This window comes from Pteropus vampyrus, unplaced genomic scaffold, assembly GCF_000151845.1.
Source record: "Pteropus vampyrus isolate Shadow unplaced genomic scaffold, Pvam_2.0 Scaffold27, whole genome shotgun sequence".
NCBI lineage: Eukaryota > Metazoa > Chordata > Mammalia > Chiroptera > Pteropodidae > Pteropus > Pteropus vampyrus.
The window spans coordinates 4,904,855-4,923,815 of record NW_011888808.1 but is presented as its reverse complement, the minus strand read 5'-3'; positions in this window follow the sequence as shown (position 1 = coordinate 4,923,815).

Here is an 18,961-nt window from a genome sequence, read left to right as displayed (position 1 = left end):
TGAGAGGCAAGTTGAAGGGTACATAAATACATTGTTAAATCTTTGAATGACTAAGAATACTTAAAAGAACCTTTATTTATTTTGTTGTGCTTTATAATTTTTTTACAGGTATTGAATTTAAGAGTACAAGGTAAAATTTTTAAAGAATTCTGAGTTAACATGTTTTGTTTTGTTTTGTTTTCTGTTTTGGGGAGGCAGCAAAAGTTATGCTCAGAAACTGAGTTTGTATTTGCCAGCAATTTATTTAGCAGAAGATGGTGTGAAAATTAAAATAATTTCACAAGCCAATTGCATACATGATAATAATCTCCTAATAAACCAAAAAAGAAATGACATACTCTAAACAAATGACAGATTATTCACTCTATTGTTCCAGGCAAGGGTAAATGAAAGAATAGAATCCAAATCTGATGATTGATTGCCAACTGCCAGCAAAAAAGTCCCCATTGCTAGGGCATTGTTGCTAGAGAATGAAGTGTTGGTGAATAGGGTGATCTCTTTCACAGGGTGCTTCATGGCTTTTTGCCCCTGCCAACCATAACAGTCTTGGCCATGCAGAAGCTAAATCCCTCAAAGGTTTTCTGAGAGTTTTTAAGTTAGTAAAGAGTAGCTTTTCCTAAACTGAAACTCTCAAATAGTCCACACACTCTCAGTATTTATAGTCTAAATGGCCCCTTGTCTTCGTTGCTTCTCCACATGTTCTTCTTGATAATCCCCTGCAGAGCCCCTCAGCAGCTGGGCTCCTGACTTCTTATCAAGGACAATGGATATAAAATGATGACATCTTGGCATGAGTGGCCTTTTTCCCCTCTATGTTATAAACAAGTGGTTTGAAACAACTTCGCTTAAGTTCTAAATGAGTGAATTTAAAATCATATTAAACCAATACATAACATATATATTACATATATTGATTAGATTTCTAAATGACCTTTGGAAGATAAAGAATTATAGTCTATTTCAAAGAGAAAGCATACTTAAAATTGTTTTCTCTACTCTAATTTAAGTGAAAATTTTAAATGTTTTCTTTTTCACAATTGAAAATGCATATTGGTTGTTTTGTTGTTTGCTAAACCCAGTTGTTTTTGACAGAAAATCAAATGTCATATATTTAAAACAATTTCTTTAAAATTAATACCGATAGTGTTTACTTGAAATTTTTACAAATTAATATACTTCTACTCCAGATGAAAATATAACTATAAATTTTCTTAATTTTTCAGTTCAAGTGTAGAATAGCAGAAGATATTTCTATTAAAATTAACGACTGCTGTAATATCTTCCAGATTACTATCTAACTCTTGTAAAAGAAACAACTTCATGGATAATATTTAAGCTGTAACAGTTTCAATTTTCTCCCAGCTGGACAACAACTTGTCTCAACAGCTGCTCCATCTTTGCCTAGGGGTCAAAAAAGACCTGGATTTCCAAAAAGAGACAAACTAGCTAAGGGCAATGAATTGATGATGCACTTATTTGATTTTGGACAGTTATTCATTTACTTATTTGAACAAGCAGCTTTTAATTCATGTTTTGTCGTAAAAAGTTTAGAAGTTTTTTTTTTTTTTTCTTCAAAAGCATTAATCTGATAGAGATTTAATATTGTGATTTAGTACTGGATAACTAGGAAATTATATATTGCAAATTTTTAAACATAAATTATGAGCAAGCTTGACTTTTTAGGAGATCAAAAATATATTTTGTGATATTTTTAAGATGCTTTAATCTTGCTCTGGCCTGTATCTTTTCAAAATGTCCTAGTATTGATACAGTATCATACTTTTAGAGTTATGACTTGGACTAAGGTGATGTCTAGGGCCAATGAGATGTGGAGAATTAGAGTGAAATTAGGGAAGTCCAACTGGCAGAAATGATAAAAGGTCTCTTTAAAATCTGAAAAACAAAGCAAGAAAAGACTTTTGTATTTCGCTTAACATCCTCTCAAATGAGCTATTTCACAATAATACGATTCAGTAAAAATATATACATCATTCATCCCTCTGTCCATTCCCTCCTGATGAAGTCACAGCCCTAAGACAGTAAGTATTCTTTTTCTCCTGCTGTGCTCTAAAAATAGATGAGATTCCACCCAAATGCAGAGATGTGGTCAGAAGAACAGAGCTACAGTTCTTGCGTCAATAGGCTGGGAATGTTCCAAATGAGCCCATGATTAGATGTCAGAAAATTGGTTACGCCTATGGGAAGGATGGTCAGATTCTGTTTCTTAATCTAAGTCTGAATGCAAGTTTACAATATTTTTGTAATTATAAGTCAATGTTAATAAAGAAAATAAACATATTGAATTTGTATTGTAAATCAAGTAATACTATGTAGATAGGAGAAATAGTTCTTATTCAGGAGAGATGAGAGAAGGGAAGTCAGAAAATAAGTAAATGAATTTTTTAAAAATTGAATTTTTAATTGAAATGTAATTTAAAATTTTTAAATTTAAAAGTCTATTGACACCATTAATTAGATACAACCTCATTTTAGTGTGTGACCCCTTGGTTGCCCTCACACATACACCTGGGCACCTAGATAGAACAAGAAAGGAGATAATGACACGAGTTTTAATTGAGAAGAAAACTTTGGATGAGAAAGGTGCTTTTGTAAATTATGGGTGTGAGTTATAAGTTTGACGACTTTCAGTGGTGTCTCAGAACTCCTGAGAACCAGGGCTGGTCCAATGAAATTTATGGTGAAGAGGCTTCCTCAGGAAAATCACCCTTTAGCATAGAAAAGGCTAAAAAGGAGGTTATCAAAACAGTGGAGCAAAGAAGTTTGGTCCATAATAGAGGCTATAAAGAAGTATAGATGAGATTTTTTTTTTGAATGGAAATCAGAAAGAATAAACTTGCTTTTGCCTTGGGGCATACAAAAGTGATAATTCTCACTCCCTCCCCCAAAAGTGACAATTATTACTGCAGCATCTGTGGTTAGTGCTAAAAGCTTATATCAGCAGTGTACAGCTCCTAAATATTTCTTTTCAAAATGCTGGCATCTGGGTCCTTCCTCATGTTCTCCATGATACCCAGAACCAAAGATTAATTGTCATGGAAACCATAGTGAAACCACATATTTTAGATAGATAAATATATAGTTTGATAGATAATCACACTTGTAATGAATATTTGTGTTTGGATATTTTAGGGGTGGATGCTAAGGGGTTTTGTACAAAGGCTCTGGTCCTGAATTTTTTAACATTTAAATTTTAAAGAAGTTTTAGATTTCCCCTAGGCTTATTAGTTTTTTGGCTCTTGTTGTTGTTGTTGAGGGGGTAGGGAGGAGGGACAATACATTTGAGAAAATTTTGATAAGTTAAAGAAATTTTTAATGGGTCTGATTTGTTCACAGAATAATAAAGTACCCAGCACTTCTGAGGAAACACAACAGAATAGGACAATCGGGTTCCCAGAGGCTGATCTAACCACTTACACTTAAGCCATAACCTGGGGAGAGAACAAAGGTTATTTTGGAAGAGGAGATATGGTCATAACTGAGGCACATGCTTGATGTGTGAGGACATGGCTTGACAGCATTCACACACAGAAAATGAGTTTCGAATGTGGGAATATGTCAGAAAGATCAGGAGTCATTACAGTGAGACCAGGGGGGCCAGGTAGAAAGATTATAATTGTGCTACAATTTCAGTTGTATGTGTCACAAGGATAGCTTAAGTTTCATCTCAAAAGAATCCTTTTAGGCTCTAAAACATAGCATTAAAAAATTGCTTTCAAAAGTAAGATTTAGAGAAAGGATAAAATTACAAGGTTGGGTCTTGGTCTTCTATAAAGGAGGGTTTCCCTTAATGCATAAAGAGTAAATTCTTAAAATGAACATAACTTTTTCATTGCCAGTTTGCACTTTATGTTAAGCTAAATGACAATGGTAATTGTAGGTGGAGACGAGAATAGAATGCGTGCATTTCATGGAGTGTATTAAATAGGAGGGCCAACTCATTTAAACCAGTTATTTTGGGAGTAAGAAGAGATGCTATTAATAATTAGGTTGGACAATGGGGATAAATTGGGATGTGTGGACACATTATCATTAAGGCAATTTTTGCATGCATCAGCTGGAATGCTCATGACATGGACAGCACAATTAATCTATTTATTTAAGACTTGAGTTCTGAGTCATTTGGACCTTTTAACACTGCCAGAGCTGTGGAGATAACTGCTTCCCTGGCATTTATCACTTACTGATTGTCTTCCTGGTTACATCTCCATAGGTCTTTTTAACAAGATTGTGAATTTCTTGAAAGAAGAGATTATGCTTAGTGCTGTGTATGACATAGAAATCTATCTATTAAAAGCAAAATCAGAAGAAAAATTAGAAATAGAAAAAGTAAAGATTGCTAATTTTTTGAAATTGAAGTTAAATCTCAAATTCTTCTCTTACTCTTTCCAATTTGGGGTAATAAAAAAAAATATGGTATCAAAATAAAATGTCAAAATGACAGAAAAAAATACCAGCTTAGATTGCATAAAATATCTCTAAATTGTCTTTTTACAAAATTTCTTTGTCAATATTTATTATGAGCATTTCTTTCAACAATTAAATAATTTAATTCCACCTGAATTTTTATCAATATAAAATAAAAATAAGAATTAGTAAGCTAACAAATAAAGTAAAATATGCAAAAATGAATTTCTCACAAATATTTCAATCACATCACAAGCATTTAATTTTTTCAAAAGTAGCAAAGAAATATATGTCAAAATACAGGAACAAAATTTACCAGATGTCCTACAGCCTCGAGCAACACAGATATTGGTCAAAACTTGAAAATTCACAGATGTAAGACAGTCTGTTATCCTGCTTCAAGCACTATTTTCTTTTCGGTAAAGCCACTGAAGTGTATGACATCTGATAAATTCATTTATATTTTAATTTTATACTTTTGATTAAATGAAGACTTTCAATTTATAGTATGTAAACATAATTTTACTAATTCTATTTATATCATTTTATCCATAGGGATATGAAAGAAGTAAAATATTTCAGAGGCTAAGACACATATAACTGTGGATGCTTTCAGCTAAATAAGTTTATTAATTCATTTCTTTAATCAACTTTGTTTTAAATAGTGCATTTTATAACATACAACAAAACACATGAATGAACTTTTAAAGTCAAATTTATTGTTATTTTTAATTAACGTGTATTGAATGCCTACTTGCAGCAGGAATTGTGGTAGGCCCTGGTATCATGACAATTTCCTTCTTTTATAGATCCTTTTTTTTTCTTTTTTTTTAACTAAATAGAGTAATGATGTATGTTGCTTGTTGTATTAATGCTTTAAAGGAAATAAAAAGGGCTGAGATAAAAAAATAACGAAGGTGAGAGAAGCAACGGCTACTTTAGGAAGACTGTTGAGGGAAACTCTCTCACTGAGGAACCTTTTATACGAAGATCCAAGGAATGAGGTGCTGGTCATGTGAGGTTTGGGAGAGGGAGCACTGCAGGCTGGGAGAACACCTTGTGCAAAGGACTTGAGAAAGGAAAGAACTTCTTGTGTATGAAGAACTGAAAATCATCTTATGTGGCTGGAACAGAACAATAAAGAGAAGGCTGGAGAGATAAAGGGGCACACATAGAGTTTAGAGTTTAGGAGAAATGAGAAACCATCAAAATGCTTTAAGAAGCATAGTATATGATTAAATATGCATTTTTAGGAGAATTACTATTCTGTGAGGGGCAGAATAAATGACTGAGTATGAGTAAACCAGTTAATCCAGTTAAGAGACTGTTAAACTAACAGAGATGAGAGATAATTGCAGCTAAGATTAAGGTGTTGACAGTGGACATAAAAAAAAAAAAAAAAGGAGAGAGAGAAAATTACATTCCTGGACTTAGAAGATAGAATTGATAAAGGTTGTTGAAGGACAGGAAGTGAAAATGGTTATGAAAGAAATGGAAAATTATAAATAATTTCTAGGTTTCAAGCTTGAATAACTAAGTGGACTAAGTTGGACTAAGTTGTTCTTTACTGATATAGAAAGTGTTAAATTGGAGGAGTAATAGTAGATTTGAATGAAGGGAAAATTGGAGTAGAAAATATGAGATACTTTTGGACAAGTTAATTTTGAGACATCTATGAAGTATTTATATGGAAATGTCAGTGCAAAGTTGGATGTGTGGGTCTGGGCTTAGAAGAGTATTCTGTTCTGACTCTATATTTTCAGAAGTCATTGTGTTAAGACAACATTTAAATCTATAAGAATTGAAGATATCACTTAAGAAAAAAAAAAATCTCGAAAGAGGACCAAAAATTAGCCATAGAATGAAGAATATGTGTAGGTTGGATAAAGGAAGAAAACCAACCACTTGAATCACATCCTATTAAGTTTGTTTAATAAACATCACAAAGAAACACTTATAAAATACTTGAAACAAAATAAATGTTTGATAAATATTATCTCATTTAATTCTTCTACGATCCTTTCAAGTTATATAATGTACTTAGATCATAACAGCTAAGAAGAACTAACATTTATATAGATCTCACTAGTGTCAAAATGTAGTCCTAAGCATTAAGAAACTGATACATTAGGGAATTAAACAAAAACAACCTTTGGACTTCTACCTCTAAACACGATATGATACAGTCTTCTTATACGACAGTTTTGGTGAAAGAGAATTACAGAAATAAGTGGTTATTTCGCAGGGGTTATTTCCAGAAGGAGTCTAAACCATAAACTATTTCCTGGAATGTCGGCCTTGGTGGGAAATCAGAGTAACGGGTTCCTGATTTGGGGGTGGTGAGGGTTGTGGCAAGGCCAGGAAACACTCCATAGCAAGGAGGAATAAAATGACCAACTATATTCATGAATCTTTCTTACTTTCGGTAATTATTGAATTAGTTATGTTTTAAACTAATCCTTTTTGTTTTGTATATCCCATTTCCTTTCACCTATTCAGTGACATCACTCTAGTAATTATCCCCTTTATCTTTTGGATTATCAATTGGACCATTCCCATAACACAAAACTGTTACTTATCCATATTCAAAAAAAAAGAAATGAAACTCTTTTGACCCACATTCCTTTCCAATTTAATTGCCATCTACACTTTTTTTCCCCTCATTTTATCTTAAATGCACTCAAAGTTGAATTTTGGTTTTTACTTTTGTCCCCAGTGTCATTTTTTGTCAAAGTAACCAATAATTTCCACATTGCTAAATTAAATGTTCAAGTCTCAGTTCTCATCTCACTCATCAACATTTGACACAGTTAATTACCACCTTATCCTTGAAAGAGTTCCTTGAAAGAGTTCATTCACTAAGTATAGCCTCTGCTTCATCTCTTCATTCTCAATCTTTTTGTTCTTTTCCTTCTTCATATTCCCAAGCTCTTAACCTTGACACGCCCCCCAAATCTCTTCTCTTCTATTGCAATAACTACCTGATTGATCTTATTATGCTCCATAGTTTTAAATACAACCTGTATCCTCACAACTTCCAAGTATATGTGTTTATCTTCTAAATCTAGATAAATACAACTACTTAGAAAACATTGCCCTGATGGTGTCTACTAGACAATTTAAATATACAATATTCACAATTGAACTTAGACATTTTCCTCTAAATCTTCTCCTTTCACCCTACCAAACACAATAATTCCATCTTTACAATTGATAAGGCTAAAAACAAAAACGAAACCTCATATTGATGTTTGATTTATCACACATGTAGATAATCAGGACATCCTGTAGGCTTGACTTTGAAAATGTACCGAGTATCTGTTAATATATGAATTGGGAGGATTTTGAAATAATTTAATAGTACGTTACAAAAACTAAGCAATCACACAGTAAAACTTCATACAAGTTTCTGAATATCTTTTATTTCATTGCTTTCCAATGAGAAAAAAAGGTAAAGATGAAAACATAGCCTCCAATTCCTGCTACTACAAATAATTACCACAACCGTAATGGTTTAAAATAGTATAAATTTACTGTCTTAATGTTCTGGACGTAAGAGGCGCTAAATGAGTCATACATGGCTAAACTCAGTGTGTTAACAGGTTATTGACTCTTCGTGTTTCTTCTGGAGGCTCAAAGAGAGAATCCATTCTGTTGCTTTTTTGAGTTTCTAGAGGCTGCTCATATTTTTTGACCCTTGATCCCTTCTATATTTAAAGCCATCATTCAGACCTCTTTTTCCATCATCACATATCTTTCTGCATTTCCCTTTCATTTATAAGAACCCTTTTGATTACATTGGTCTCATCCAGATAATTCAGGATATATTCAATTTCAAGATCCTTAAGTTAATCGCATTTGCAAAGTCTCTTTTGACATAGACTGCATCATAGTCACAAATTCCTGGGTTTCAGACATGGGCATCTTTGGGATTCTACCACATTTTTCTGCTTGCCACTATATAGAGAGCCAACTTTTTGGGTAGAAGATAGGCACTAGATAGAGTTTCAAAACACTACCACCTCTAACTGCCAGCTACAAATACCAATAGAGACCCTGACAAAAGTGCTAAATAAAATATTAATATTCATTTCAGAGAAATATTTTTACATAGTGATCAAATGGTATAAATTTTTAAATAAAATAAACCTAGATATTTCATGTACTTCCTATAACAGGAATAAAATAAGTAATGGTATAATTACAACTAGAAGTTTGGGGAAAAAATATAGTTTGCATCCTTTATTTTAAGAGGTGAAAAACAAATATTCAGAAAAATAAGTTGCTTATCCATGATCTTATAGCTGATCAATGACAAAATCGAGACAAGAACCAGGGCTCATTTCTATCTTAAATTTCTTAGTCTCCTTAAATCTAGCTAAACTCAATAGCCAACAACAACAACAACAACAAAAAAAAAAAAAAATGGAAAAAAGCCAACACCCTCTGCTCTTAAGAGTTTCCTTTCATTTATCTTTATTATTGTAAATTTTCCTATAAGATTATCTTATATCTATATTTTCTTAGAAAGGAGATAAGAAATTTCAAGATATTTGCATTTTCTTTATTATTTAATACAATGTGATAATAGTAATAATTATATTTAAAACAATCATTTCTCCCTCTTTGAAGAAATGAAATGGTTACTTTTTTATATTTAAGAAGTGTTAACCAAAAAATAAAAAACCAAGTGAGCGACAACTAGCAATTATTTGATATCAAAATAGAATTGCAATCCGGGGGCATAGATTTAGGCAGAAACCCAAATTAAGTCTCGATTATGGGGTAAAGACAAGGGGGTTTTATGAGAAAAGGAAGAGAAATAATTCTGTAAATAAAAGACAGGAATTTTTATTGATGATAAAAGCTAGGTTACTTTTTAGCTATACATGCCTGGTTACTAATTCAAAAGAATATCCATAATTACCAATCCTTTTGATCAGAATATCTGCCTTCCTGTTAGCTTTACAAACAGTTGTACAACAATGTTAGTTTGGCCCAGTCCAAAGGTTCAAGGAGTAAGATATGCAAACAGATACTCTGAAACTGTTGTTCCAGCTCCATTTTAAAATGGCTCCATGTAATGACAACTTTTTGTAGAATTTTATTTCAATTAATTATTTGAAAAGGGACAACGAATAGGTTTATTTTTATTGTTATTGTGAAACTATTATAATTTAAATGGATTCTGGCCTCCTGTTTTTAAACGAGGAAGAGCCCAACGATAAACAGTTTGAAGTATACAAAATTGACTTGTGACATTTTAAATGGCAAGATACTTTTAAGTCCTATTTCATTCATGTTTATGATCTCTGTGTTTGAAGTTCTGCTTTTATTTCTGATAAATCTACCAATTTAAATTGACAAAGACAAACTAATTGTATAATTTAGGCTGTTGTGGTTATTGGATTAGTTCTTCCTCTATGTGAAAGCATGACTCAAAGAATGCTGATGGCAAAAACTTAGCAGAGAAAGACAACCAGTTATCTTGTCACTTCATAATGCTAGCTTTTTATCCTCCGACCCAAGGTCAATTGCATTGTCTTTGGTGAAAGAAAACTATCGCTAAGAAAGATTTTACTGGGCAGTAATTCTGAATCTATTTCCTCTGATGAAATGTCAATAGCTTTCTAGGACAAAATGTAGTTTTTCTAGAAACAAAGGTGAAATTGGTTTGAAAATGTACTCCACAAATCAATCCCTTTCAATATAAAACATTTGAGAAAGAAAAATTAACAAGTAATCCAATATGCTGCTATGTTTCCATCTTTTTATTTTAATTCATCAAACATATTACATTTTCTCCAAAAAACCAATTTAGGGAAGCATTGATGTTCTTCTAACGGTTTTAGAGTTATAAAACTTGTAGTAAAAAGTCAGCTGCTGTGAACCTAGAAATCCTTGAAAACTAACAAAGATAAAATCCTCTGAAAGGATACTCAGAGAACAATACATATTATGTGGCATTATAGAAAGAACCCAGAATATTAATAAAATGTATTGATATTGTACTCAAAATAATACATCACTAGAAAAGACATTTTAGGTTATGATAAAAAGTGTATTTATAGGAATATCAAATTCCATCTTCTAAATTTTTTATCAATATCATTAAGTTTTACAAAAGCTTCTTTCATTCATTTTTTTAAAAATGGAATTCTTCTTTCTCAAATCAGTAAAGATGTAACCCAGCCCAAAGAGGCGATATAAATCTTAATTTTCCTATAAAAGCGTTAAACTCTTTTGAATGTTTTTTGTAAGTAACATGAGTACCTAGTCAATTTCCTGAAAGCTGTTTGCAGTGCTATAGTCATATACATTAAGTAATTTTCGTGTAAAATAGTAACTTCCTAAATGTATATATGAATGGGGACATCAATTGGAAATATCGTGGGAAACAGAAGGATGGGAGGCAGTTTTAGAAAAGGCAAAAAGAAACAAAAAAAAAAAAAGAAAAGAAAGGAAAAAAAGAAAGCCACAAATTAGCCTAGATAATCCGTGTGCAGCAGGGCAGGTTTAAAGCACCAGAAATAGCTACAATGACCTTGGTCCCTTGATCAGCACAGTGATAAGGCTGCTCTAAAGGTGGACAACTAAATAGTGAGCCATCCTCCCATAGGACACACAGTGCCATCGAGATGATCCTCCTGAAAAAGCAAGAGTTCTTTGGAGGAACATTTCAAATTCCAAAAGCTGGTTAGAGTGATTCTGGGCTTCCTGGATTCTATGACCTCTGAGTGATAGGAGCCCTTTGAGAGACCTGCTGCCTAATACACTACCCTGCACAAAGCAGTCCTACGAAAATGTTCAGCTGGGGTAGAGCTTGCAGAACAACATGGACTGTTATGAGCTAAAGGACTGGATCCATGGAAGCAACTCCCTGAACTGGGGCAGGAAGATTCTGAGTGTCTAATTTGCAGTGCCACTTACATTTCCAGTAATGTCGACACAGATACAGATCACATGGAAGACGCTCTGCTCAGTACTTTGGCTAGAAGAAAAGGAATTGGATCCGTACACAAAAGACATGCTATCCATGCTGGAAGGAAGAACAATCATCGATGCCACCACCAAAGAGAACGACAATGTCATCAAGTGCTTACCAGAAGTGAGAGGGCCAGTGAGGATTGTCCCACCATTTCTGCTTCCATATAACTCAGCTACTTCCGGCTTACGGCACAGATCCAGTGAATGTCCACCCCAGTAATTCCTCATCGACACCTATCTCAAGAAAGTCTTTAATCTTCCTTGTCCATTCAGCCTGTCAGAGTCAACTGTGTTCCATGGTGCAACACATTGGTGTGGCTTCATATTATCTTTGAGAAGCTCTGTTCCTAAACATCTATTCAGAATGAAAACCACTTAAACCTCTTGCAAAAGCCAAGACCTTCATGAATCCCACTCACTCCAATTTTCTGAAAACGTCCATGTCCTTTCTATAGTAAGTAACTGGTTCTTGCACTTTTACACCACGTGGCTAAAGAACTATGTCTAGTCTCACCCAAGTAGTGTGTACATATCCCTCTAGTTTTAGGCTGTGGAGTGACAGTCAGGGTTATATCTGCTGGAGAAGCCGAAGTCATACAGTATCTCCTTAGAAAGGTCTCTGTCACCAACAAAGACAACATCTAAGACTGACAAGTTAGTGCTCAGTTACCTAATTCTCAAAGCTATTGTTGGATATGAGTTCCTGCCACAGCCTGTAATGACCACTTTTTGTTATCCTAAAAGACATTTTTGCTCCTTTCTTTAGTGCAGGTTGAGGCATAGACATGGTCTTTTAGCGAGTAACAAGAAAGATAGAAAGAGCTCAGCAACTAGAATCATTCCAATGGCAAAAACATGTTATTTTTATCTTTCAGAGAGACTGCCTGTTTTCCCTCTGGCAGTATCCATATGTCTCAACTCATCTGATCCAAAGGAACAGAAAAGAGTGATGTGAAAATTTATGCCCATCTAGTATAATGGAAAACCCATTTATAGAAGCAGGAAAACACTATATCTAGCTATTCGTATTGCGGTGACTCTTTTCACTGTTCGCCCTAGTGATCCACTTAATAAAAAAAATTTTTTGTCTCTATTGTGTTAAGTTTGAATGGGCTAAGAGTCTTTGTTTTGGGGAATAGAAAAAATGATTCCCTTGAGCTAGAAGTTGAAATTGCCATCTGTTCTCTTTGGAATTCTTATGCCACTGAATTAACAAGCAAAGAAAGGGTCACCGTACTTGCTGAGGATATTGATCCTGACTATCAAGGAGAAATTAGTTTGCTACTATACAATGGAAGTAAAAAGTACTATGTCTGAAAAGTAGAAGACCCTCTAGGGTATTGCTTATATACTAAAACTATCCTAAAATTATAAGTTTATTAAAAAACTGAATATAACTATAACTTGTCAAGAACTTTTGGAATTAATGATATCGGGCCAATATTTTACTTATACTTAATGTGATATAGCAGATTTTCACTCCCACAGTCATAAAGAAATTTAAACTTTAAAAATGTCAATATTATATTTACTATCTAGCAATGATTATTCTAATTAGTCACCTGAGACATGTTTCAAGGCACACAAGATCTTGATAGTTTATTTGAGAAACTATATCTGATAAAACATTCTATAGAATAAATTTATCATTGATAATGTTCTGATGGTAGGGTGACAACAATATATTTGATGCCTTGATATTAAAATGAGGACTTCACAAGTTATATCATGTCATTTCATATAAAGAAAAAATCTCGAAAGAACTGATTAAACGCTCTAATGTCTATACTTTATTATACGGGTCATTAAAAGCTACATGTTCATGATTTATGAAACAATGAGAAAAGAATCGGCAGAAAAAGACCAGGGGATATTGGTGATAGTTTCATATACATCTAAAAATAAGTAGAAGGGGCAGAGACGAGCTATCTTTTTTATACTCAAGGACACACACTAACACAGTTTTTCTTTCATCATGGTGAAGTGTCTATACATGGGACAATGAGCAACAATGACAAATGTTCCATCCTTTCCTAGGACCTTGCTAACTCAATTCATTACATGTATCCAGTTAATGAAGCAGAGGTCACAAGATTAATTCCCCTGTGGTCTTTATATTTTCCTAACTGCCATCATACAAAAGCATTTAGAGAATTCAGACTGGAAATATATAGGCATTCAGTCTAGTTCAGCATCTTAATTAAGCCAGTCCCTTGCCATCAGAAAGAAGTACCCCTTTAAAAGCATTTGTACAAAAGCTTTTTAAAAACAGTTTGTTTCATTAGATACCTTTTAAACAACTACTTTCTCCAAGTTTATATTTTAATATGCTTACCTAAATACTATTTTCTATTAATAGGAATAACAGGGTTACATGAAATTGTAATTGAAGCAAAAAACATAACATTTTCTTTTTTGTATTTTGATTAGTTTTCCATTTGTCCTTCAGTTGGTGAAAGTTGAAGAAGCTAAAATGATATTTAGGAACTGAATTATGCATATATGTTTTTCAATTATTGACATTTCTGCTTGTATTGATACAGAGACTTTAAGAATTGGCATGTGCTTCAAGACTACAGATGATAACTAGGTGATGATAATAGGTAGGTAGGTAGATAGATGACAGATAACAGTGTAGTGCAAGTACATTTTAAAAACCATAGATTTATACTGATAGGCAACCAACTATGTAATGGATACATGGGTTATTATTTATACACCAAAAGTCTAATCTGAACTCATTCTAGAAAAAATTTCCACCAAAAAATTGTTGTGTTAATAATTATGAATCTGTATTATATTAATTTCACTAAAACAATTCAACATAAACATAGTTTTGGAAGTATATAAGTATTCATTGATCAAAGACACCCTTTCCTATGGACAATAATTACATGTTGAATGTGAAAGTTAACATGATATTTGTGTCATGTATATTTATAATTTATAATGTAAGCTATAATTATACAATTTGTGATTACAACATTTATAATATATATTATAATTTCCTCAATATGGGCAAAGCAAAAATAGAAAAAATATTTTTAGATCTACATTTTTCAGTCGCTAGTTTGTAAAATATTAAAGTAAAATTGTTCATGAATTATTTCATCTTTGTCTTACACACACATACTTGCATATGTATTAAATTATAGTAATGAAAATTCAAACTTAAAATATCTACAATTTTGATACATATCATGTATTAATTTATAAATAAAATATTGGATGATTGAACATTTTTCCTGCAGCATGATAGCACAAAGGAGAGACAGTATAGTGTACGAATTAATATCATGTAGCAATATATAATGAAGGGCAGAATAAATACGGTTTAGGATCATGATTACTGGAACAAGACTGTTTGGGTTTGAGTCCTGGTTCTATCACTTACAAGTCATGTGACTTTTCTTTGTTTCAAATACTTCACCTTCCAGATGTTTTTCTGCAATGCTTAAATGAATTAGTATGTGGAAAGTGCGTAGAGCAGTGCACACCACATGGTAGCATTATATGCGCGCGTGTGTGTATTTGCTTGCTATCATCATTATTATCACCATCATCATCATCATCATCTTTCAAAAATGGCTACAATCATTTTGTAAAATATTTGAACTATATAACTTATTGAAGTTATTGACTCTAGCCACATATATAAAATAGGAAGTCTATATGATAAAAAAGAATGAGTCACTTTAATGACCTGTTTTGATTGCTTATAATCAATATGCACTTAATGAAGTGTATAAATAGGCTACTTGTTTTGGCCAAGATAAATTAACCCTAGGATACCATCTACTTGCCAGAAAGTGAACCATGTGTATGTCAAAGAAATACCTTAAAAATGGATGCTACAACATCAGATGATAAACAAGGGGCATTGTAGAGAGGAGGAAAGTGACAACATGCCAAAGTGGTATTGGGAGGTCAAAAATAGGTATTCATGAGTAAAGGGGATCCCTGTTCCATTCCATGACCTGCTCCGAGAAGAACTAAGGCACTAAAATGTTTCTGATCAAAGAGAATCAACCTCTGCAGTTTCCCTATACAGATTATCAATTTTCCCTCTCAAGCATCAGTTGCTAAAATCTTAAAGACACTATGACTATGCGATATAATACAGTAGTGTGATGTTGACCAAGTAAGTGCAAGAAGCATCAGAATATCAGGTACAAGTCCAACCTAGTTTAAGGCTTAATCGTAGGTACACACAGACACATTCACATACATATATATATATACATAAAAACTCTACACAAATGCATATGTGTGTATTTAACAATTTAATAGTATATATGTGTACATGTATTCTATCACAGTTCAATCCTTGGACTGCAGTAGACCTTGTCTTTTTTTAACCAAATGCTCTCAATCTTCTTCTCTCTTGGTGATTAATTGCATTTTTTGGAATTTAAGGGATAGAGAACAATTTGGTTGCAATAAACTGTTTAAATCCCACAATCCTAATTAATCTTAATTTAATTTACAAGATCCGGGATTGAAAGAATTTTCTATTTCCCAGAAAAAAGAGAATGGACACAGTTTGCTAATAGAAGAAGACGTGGGGAAGGAACTAAAATCTTTTAACACTGATATGTTAATACAGATCCTAAAGAGAACAAGATCTAAAGTACTAGTAAATGTTTCCAAATGTGCATTTTTGCAAAACACAATAGTCTCTATCTTTTGCTCCTCTGCCGAATTACAATAACTCCCTAGAAAGAATTTGCTATCCTGGAACAATTCTAGAAAACTGTCCATTTCTGTGCGCAAATCAGGCTCTTAAATTCATCTCCCTTTATTACATTCCCATCGTAATAGAATCTGTTGGCATAACGTGATAATAGGATAGTCTTTCTTGGATGATAAGTCTAAAGCTACCTGATTTTCTTCTCAGTATGATACAACCATCTCCAGTTTCTCTTATGCAAATTTAACAAAGAAATCAGGCGATTACTTTCCATTATCTCTTACGTACACCAGTTAATGTTAAAATGACCCATCTGTTTGTTTATTGTTTTCACTATCCTTATAAACTTGGTTGTGTTCTAATTGCCATCTGTTTAGTTTTATAGATAATTATGGAGAATATTTTTTAAAAATACTATTGGAACTTGAACATATTAGTATGTTTTATGGTCAATTTTACTCCTCATTTTAGTCTTAAAATTATCTACAGACTTTTTCTCAATAGATTTTAGCTCTACCACATGTGGCTACATTTCTAAGTGCTATTTATTTCATTTGCAAATGGATTTTCTCTTTATATTGTCAATGCATGGGGTGCAAACCTATTATCAAGGCAAATGGAAGTGATATCTATGCAATGTAGCCTTTTCTAGAACTTCAAGTCTACTTGTTCAAATGCTAAATACTTGGTCTACTTCACTCTTTCGCTTATATTTATAAAAGGGCAAAACAGTCCAAATTGCATATGTATATCTCCTTAGGGTTTTTCTGACTGCTATGGATTTTATGTGATTTATTAATTGTGCATTTAAAAAATTGAATGTGTACATATCCCCTTCTTTTGACCAGTGTATTTTCATAAGAATTTCTCCTACTGAATAATCCTATTTACCAAGCTTTGGACTGGGACATGGAAGGTATGTTTAAGTATCATGTTTAATAAGCCTTGGGTCAACACCAGTACCGACATAAAAGTTATAGCATTCTTGCAGAGATGTTGAACAAAAGAAAATTGATCTGGTTAGAAGGAGGCAACAAAAGACAATATGGAAATTTGAAAATAAGCAGCCAGATGGTGAAAGCAAGCCCTAAATTATCAGTAATTGCAATAAGTGCAAAGGTATACAATAATTGTTTGTTTGTAGGTACAGAAACTATAATTTGCTTTAAAAATAATTTACCCTTATGTTATTTCCAGAGACACATTTAAAATTAAAAGATGGAAAGCTTAATAATAAAATTATAGAAAAAAGCAAAGAAGTGGGTCAAATAAAGAAAAGAACAAACTTAGAAAGTGATGCTTTAATGTGAACATTATCCTAGTATAATATCCCTACAGAAAAGAGTACAAATCGAAAGTATATCGTTTAATACATTTCCACAAGAAGAAGAAATCAACCCATAATTCCCATCATGAGAACTTCCAAGTTCTCCCAAGGTTATTCATTATTTGGGCTTCCAATACTATGGATTAGTTTTGCCTGTTTTTGAACTCTTTATAAATGAAGTCGCAATACTACACATCATTTTGTGTCTACATTTATTGCTCCAATTTTTGTTTTCAAAATTTACACAAGCTTTTCATGTAATTATAGTTTGTTCAATTCTCATAGTTCCCACATGTTCCACTGAATTAGTTTCTATTGCTGTAAAATAAATTACCCTGAAACATCAAGGCTTAAAGGAACAAACATTTATTTTCTTACATTTTCTGTGTGTCAAGGATCTGGGTGGAAAGTAGCTAAGTATCTCTGGCTCAGAGTCTGCCCCAAGGCTGCGGGCAAAGTATGAGCCAAGGTGACAGTCAACTCAAAGCTTTAAAGCAGGAAAAACTTATTTCAAGTTAATCAACATAGTCCACGCTGGAGGTTGTTCAGAAGTGTTGGTTCCTTATCTTATCAGCCTCTTCATAGGGCAACTCACAACATGGCAGTTGGCCTTTTTTAATGTGAGTGAGAAATGGAGAGAGGACACCCAAGATAGAAGCTCTAGTCTCTTTGTTATTTAATTTCAAAAGTGAAACACTAATACTTTTCCTGTATTTTAATGGTAGGAAGTAAGTCAATAGTTCCTTCCAGTCCACAAAGGGAAGCAATTACACAGAATGTAAATACCAAGAGTTGAGAATCACTGGAACTCAGTTAGAGGCTATCCACTAAATCTACTTTTGAATATATTAATTTACTTATCCATTCCTAAGTAAATGCATAATATCTCTCTCTCTCTCTCTCTCTATATATATATATATATATATATATATATATATATAGAGAGAGAGAGAGAGAGAGAGAGAGAGAGAGAGAGAGAGAGAGATCTATATCTCTCTCTATATATCTATATCTATATATTTCTATTTGGCCCAGTGATATTTAGGAAACAAGCTCTTCATACTGTGCGGCAGTTCACAGACGGGGCTATTCTGGGACTCTTCTGTTTCATTTGCTTATTTTTCTGTCCTTGTTCCAATATCACATTGCTTTAGTTATTATAGCCTTACAATAATTATAATATTGAGAAATATATGTTCTCTGCCTTTTTTCTTTTTCAAAATTGCTTCAGTTATTCTTGTTCCTTTGTATGCCCCAAAATATTTAAAGTAGCTTGTCAGTTTACTTCAAATGCCTTTCTTTAATTAATTTTCCTGATAATTATCTCAGTGTCTCTGATGTTGCCTTTCTTTCATTGTCATTCTCTCTGCTGTAGCTTTTCATTTCAAAGACTTTTCTTCTTTCTATTTTTAAATCATGCTGATCACAGGTGATTGTTCACACTTTCTCACTCCAATGACTTTTGCTGTCGATCATAGTTACTATGGACTTGATGATTTTAGTCCATATATAAGGACTATAAAACTTCAAAA